The sequence below is a fragment of the Haliaeetus leucocephalus genome, unplaced genomic scaffold (assembly GCF_000737465.1).
Source record: "Haliaeetus leucocephalus isolate CR32 unplaced genomic scaffold, Haliaeetus_leucocephalus-4.0 Scaffold848, whole genome shotgun sequence".
NCBI lineage: Eukaryota > Metazoa > Chordata > Aves > Accipitriformes > Accipitridae > Haliaeetus > Haliaeetus leucocephalus.
The window spans coordinates 16,112,497-16,118,496 of NW_010973284.1; the positions used below are offsets into that span (position 1 = coordinate 16,112,497).

At 45.4% G+C, this 6,000-nt stretch overlaps 1 protein-coding gene across 8 annotated transcripts in view; it reads right to left on the reverse strand.

The window, feature by feature from the left end:
* Positions 1 to 5,952, reverse strand: part of ZNF644 (zinc finger protein 644) — an 81,580-nt gene extending 75,628 nt beyond the window's left edge. For all 8 annotated transcript variants that reach the window (XM_010582619.1, XM_010582614.1, XM_010582612.1 and 5 more), the window contains exons 1-2: positions 5,844 to 5,952; positions 2,946 to 3,127 (exon numbers count right to left, since the gene is read on the reverse strand). The gene's annotated coding sequence lies outside the window, so the exon portion shown is untranslated. The remainder of the gene's footprint in view (positions 1 to 2,945; positions 3,128 to 5,843) is intronic.
* Positions 5,953 to 6,000: the final 48 nt, after the last annotated feature.

Below are 6,000 nucleotides of genomic sequence, written 5' to 3' on the forward strand. Positions count from 1 at the left end.
AGCAACACAGTAGCTCACAGTTGGATTTGTTCCCTCATCCAACTCTGCCACCCACCACAGCACACAAATGCTCCTTTTGGCAGCATCAGCCACAGAGATTTTTGCTGGATTAAAGCAATCACATGACCCCCAGCTTCTCACAGGAGCAGCGCCAAAATGGCAACAAAGAGCAGAACTCCCCTCACCTTACGCCACAGGCGTGCCAGCATGGTCTTTCACAATGTGATGGTATTTCAGGCACACATCCATTTCTGCCAACTCTCCAGCCATTGAGCACAATGGTGGGTTGGAACAGACTGTACAGAGAGTGGGAAGGAGGAAAGGGCTTCCCTCACCTGCCCACAGGCTGGGGACAGACTGGTTTTGTGGCTGGGTCGGGATTTTGTTAATTTGTTTTTTTGTTTTGCTTACATGGCAAACTGCCCCTTCCCTAGAGCTGCACAGGTCCTTTCAAGTCCTGCAACTTTTGAATTTGTGTTCCTTGTATTCTCACACTGAAGTGGCAAACAAGAGATCCAGAGATCATTTTGCATCTGTTAAAGAACTAAACAAAGCTCAAAGTTCCAAAACAATGAGTACTAATACACACCAGTCTGTAACCCATCTTGGGAATGCAGTGTTTTCTTTTACAAGCAGTCCCACATAGCCTCTTTTTAATGATCTGCAGAGACACTGAGAAGTTCACCAGCGGTATTAAATTAGAAACTAAAACCAACATAGAGCGCAGATGTGTTATACAAATGGGCAAATAGAGATGAAAAACATGGGAAGGAGAAAGGAAATTTGGGAAAAACAGGAGAGCATTAGAGTGTGGGGAACAATAGGACACATGTATACGCGGTATCAGGCACAGGTTCATCAAAAATGTGCTAAGGGAAACACTTCAGCTGTAGCGGAGGAAAGACTAACAGGTCTTTTCTCTCTAATGCTAAAGATTCCTGAAGATGCAGGATGCTGGTTACCCATTGTGGTGAAGCCCTCATGGGAAGAGCTGTGCTTGTAAAATAACACTGACATAATTCCAACAGCCTTTTGTTGGAACAAATAGCAAATGCAAGTATTTATGAATCACATAATGACTTTTTAGCCTTTGGTATTTCCCAAACAACCATTATCGCCAGAAAATACATGCTGATCAACCTCTCTTCTTCATGTGGGCAACTGCATAAGCAAAGCAGATGTCCAAGTGAACCTGACATCACCCTACCAACTTTTGTTTCCATCTGAGAAGTACTTTAAAAAGCATTCAAAGTAGGTTTAACATCAGTTATTACTCTGTTTGATTACTGCATTCCTAAGATAATGGATTTCAAAACTGTATTTTCCAGCTGAAGATTAAAGAGCCACTTCTAAGCCTCCTACCTTCTTTAATAAAGTAAGATTCAATCTAGTCTCAAAAGTTGGACATTAACATAAAGGAGATTCACTGTCACCTTAGTAAGTGTTAGCAGCAATCATTTAGCATTCCCATTACCTTCCCACCCAAACCTCACCTGCTCATGTTGAGAAGGAAACTGGATTTCTTATACCCACATGCCACCTTCATCTTGCAGATATTCAGGGATACCTACCACTGTTGGACCCCAGCTTTTCTGCTCTGCTTCACAGAGTGAAAGCAGGTTTGTGCCTCAGGGCAGAAAGAGGGCAGCTTTTCACGCCTATGATGCACAGGTACCCACTCCCCCGCCCCCCAACATCCTGAGCAGCCTGCTCCCCCTCCAGGGAGGTTGCTGCAAACAGGGGAGAACACTGCTGGCTCACCGCATGCCCAATGTGCAAATAGCATCCAGCCACATTTGATGCTGTGGTATATACTTAGCATTGGAAAGTAACACACATTCTTTCAGAGTGCAAGGCAAGGGAATCTTTTAGTTGTCAGATCATGAACATCAGCAAGCAGTGGAAGTCTATTTAGCTAGCCCTGCACTTCTTGTATACACATTATCACCTTCATAGTGCAGGCACAGAGCCCCAGCACTTGCTTATGACTACAGCATGCTGCTCCAGAAACAGAGGCGGAGGGAAGAAGGAAGAGAGACAAGATGTATCTCTTGACACGGTGCAGAGCTGGGCCCTCTCGATCTCACCTTGCAGAGCCAAGAACAGGTTAGCTCCTGGCCCTGCTGCTGGAGAAAACAGAGGGAAAATCCCACATCTGATGAGAATCCGGAGCAAAACTATGCCCCATGGATTTTGTCTGAAATATGGCATTGCCTAAATCAGGTCTAATTGCCACACAATACAGGATGGAGCATCTCTTTAATTCCCCCAGAATCTGTCCCAAAGGCTGAACACTGTTGGCCACTTCATAATCTTGTGCACTGAGTCATACTAAATCAGTAGCAGGACTCAGCCTAGGTTTGCCACTCTATGAATGTGTACTGCCCTGGGAGGAAGGAAGAGTTGCAATCTGAGCATAAAAGCCAGGGTGTACATTTCCTCCCCCCGCTTTATGCCAAAAGCAGCGCAGCAACCAGGTGGCTTATCTGCCGTCAGCACCTTCTGTTTTTCTAAGTTTTCTATCAGGGCACAGAGAAGCCATGATGCTGAAGAACTACATTATCTCACTTCGCACCAGACTTTCCACCTTCCTCTGTGACTTACCATGCCAAAACCTTTGCCATTTGAGTGATATGGAAAGCAGGAGATGAAGGCTTAAAATCTGAACTTTTGCCTAGAATATGCAGCAAATATCTAATTAGAAATTAATACTTAGGAGCTGCATTCCTCTACTATAATTTGTTCTGCCCCAAAGTATCACTACAGTGTTACTTAGGAGACAAGAAGGGTTGAGGTGAAGTCTCTTAATAGAGAAACATAGCAGAGTACCATGTGGGGAGCAGAAGCAGACTGGAGGCTGACAGTACTTGGCTCTACAGAGACACCGGCCAGCAGGACAGGGACAGAGGAGCCCACGGACAGGAGAGCTTTGAGACATTAAATACCTGGTGGCTGAGAGCTGGTGCAGCTGCAGCAACCAAGAAGGGTTTGTCTTCATCTGCTGAGCAGGGCTGTGGGCTCCTTCCCGGTGGAGGCGGACGTGGGTGCGTCACGTGCAGCAGTGTCCCTGGAGTCCAGCTTCCTGCAGCGTGCTCTGCAGAGGGCAGCAGCTCAGTCAGCGCAGGAACTGCAGCCAGTGAAAAAAACCCGCAACGCATCTCACTGTGAGGATGTCCCTGAACAAACATCTCTGCCTTTGCCTGTGGGTTTCTGGGTAGAACTAAGTCCCAGAAATGAGTGTCTCGAACCTGGCACCGCAAAATGGAGCTTCCAAATACCTGGATGCTTAAAAAAATTGCACTACAGTGTGCATAACAAAGTTGGGTATTATATATACGGCAGAAATTCAGGATTTGACTGTGTGTAAAGGAGGCCATGTCCCATCAGAAGCCAACTTATGATTAAAACTGGGAACAAAACAAGGCCTGCACACTTACTTAATGGAGAATACCCTCAAATGAAGCAAACAGCTGAAACAAAAAGAACAATTAGAGTCAAATCCCTTTTCACCTCCTAGCAGTATGTAAAAATGTGAAGGCCAAACTTAGGCAGAGTGGTTGGTTTTGTGGCAAGTTTTCTCTAAGAACTTGTGTTTTTAGTCCAGCATCTGAGGAGATCTTTGGACAAGCTGCAGACTTAACGTACACTGCAGTTGTTCTACTTGGTTGGGGTGTGGGAGAAATGCAAGACTAATTCTTTAGCCAGGACTCACCTACTGTGGCAAATACAATGAATTAAGAATATGCTGACTAGGTCAGTGGGTCCTATAAATTACAAGTGTTGCAAGGGTTACTAACAAAAGAAACTGCAGGATATACCGGGTTTCATTTACATTGTATACTGAAAGTAAGGACCCTTACCCAGCAGTGAATTTTGCTCAGTGAAACTCAAAGTTTAAGTAAATGCAAATAGCCCACACTGAAAATGTGAAAAATAAACAAAGTATCATTTAATTTAATTTGAGGGCCCAAGCAAGTCATTCGCAAGTCTGTTTAATGTTTAGGAAGAAAAAGCCTTAGTTCAGTCTCTACAAATGGTTTTAGTTACTTCTGTGACTTTCCATCTCTTGAGGATAATCTGCTCCTAATAAGGACAATTGCTTAGATTTATTACCCCACTGAGGTCTTGTTAAAGATCTAACAAAAATCCTATTTAAATGAAAAGGACAATAGAATCTTTAAAGTCAGCGTAGAGTTTAATTAAAACCTGAAACAGAATCCATGTCTTTATGCATAAGAAAAGCAAAAACAGATTTCAAAGCTGTTAAACTACATGTAATTGGCATAAACTATCCATTGAGCCAAAGTAAAAAAAAAGTAGGCTATCATATGGAAATCGGAGTCTATTAATAAATAACAAACCTGATACATGTGCATAGTGCCATATTTTTGCATGCATTTTTTAATTTGCCTAATTTGCTAGGCATATCTTAGAGCAAACATGAGACACACTAGCTGTTAAGTTGAACATATCCAAAAGGGACAAAAAAAGACGGATTGAAATCAATGCATTAACATGCACCAGCATTTAAAAATGTTTCGTAACGTTCCCAAAGAGAGCATGTAAACTGCAGCAGTCTCAGTGCAAAACTGCTGTAATCTGTGTTCCCATGTAGTCATTATTCACACATGGGAGTATACAGTTCCTACAGTCATTTTTCATGCATGAATAGTTTAAAACCCAAAATCACTGACATAAATACACAAGGGGGACCTCCCTTTTGAAAGTTAACATCTTATGAACTCTGAAAGGGAATGCGAAGATAGATACCAGTGCACATGCTGACACAGCTCTCCTGTAGGGAAGGGTCTGTGCACAGCTCTCCTGCAACCACAGGCACACCCAAGCCATCCACAGGCTGAGAGCCACCACTGGCCACTCGGCCCCCAGCTGCAATGCCAAACCCAGCAAGGTCAGGACAGGACAGAGCAGTGCAAAGCAAAGTCTTACCACTTCTCCCTTCTCCCCACCAGCATGCAACTGAGGCCACGCATGTAGGGAAGGGAGGTCAGCCCAACAGCTGGCTTGGGCATGCAGTTTCCTTTTCAGGAGATAATAAATTCTGAGACCAAAAAAATAATCCCATAACCCATTTCTGCATTAAAGAAAAGACACTTTTCCTTCTCTTCTTTTCCACGATAAAGGATGATCGGCTGGCTGGGGGCAGGCAGACACACAGACGGGCTCTGCACAGAGAGGAAACGCGCACGAAGGCAACTGCAGCAGCAGTGAGTGCAATGCAGCGGCTGGAAAAGGAGGTAACAAAATGGTGGCCCTCCCCTCCTGGCTGGCTCGGCTCGGTAAGAATGACAAAGCAAAAGAGTCATTAGGGAACTCCAGCTCTGAGGTGGGTCACACGACTCTCTCGTCTGGAAAAATTCTGAGAGGATGGTATGTTAACCTTCCTCTGCAGCATGTCAGTCGCTCGTTTAATGATTTAATCAGTTTTGTTAAAATGAAACACTTCAAGCCCACAGTAAGTGGCCATCTTACTTAGGCTTTTCCCCATTTAAAACTACAGCTCTTGCCCGTGCTATAGTATAGTCGGCACCTTTGCTTTTAAGTTGCCTTTTCGTACGAGTGTCCAGTATTTAGTGCCATCTCTTTTAAGGCCAGAAAAACCTGCCTAAGGCCAGCTGCGTGCCCAAGCCAGCAGGTCCCTCAGAGGCCTGGGGACGCAGCGGTGGCAGCCCAGGGTCCCTGCCGGCAAGTCTTCGTGGCACCCCTTCCCACTGACGGCTCTGCCATCTCATACTGCGGTGACTTGAGAGGTCTTCGGATAAACACAGTGAAATACAGCATGGCCCGGTTACAACATAAGCTTCGCAATACCTCAAACTCACCTTGCACCCGGTGCTACTAAACACCAAGGCGGAGGGCACGGTAACACGCGAGTGCCATCGGCTAATTTAACCCAACACCGGGACTGAGGCGTACGGCCAGCTCCGGGCCGACGACCCGCCGGCGGGCGGCGGGCAAGATGGCTGCCGCCCCGGGCCC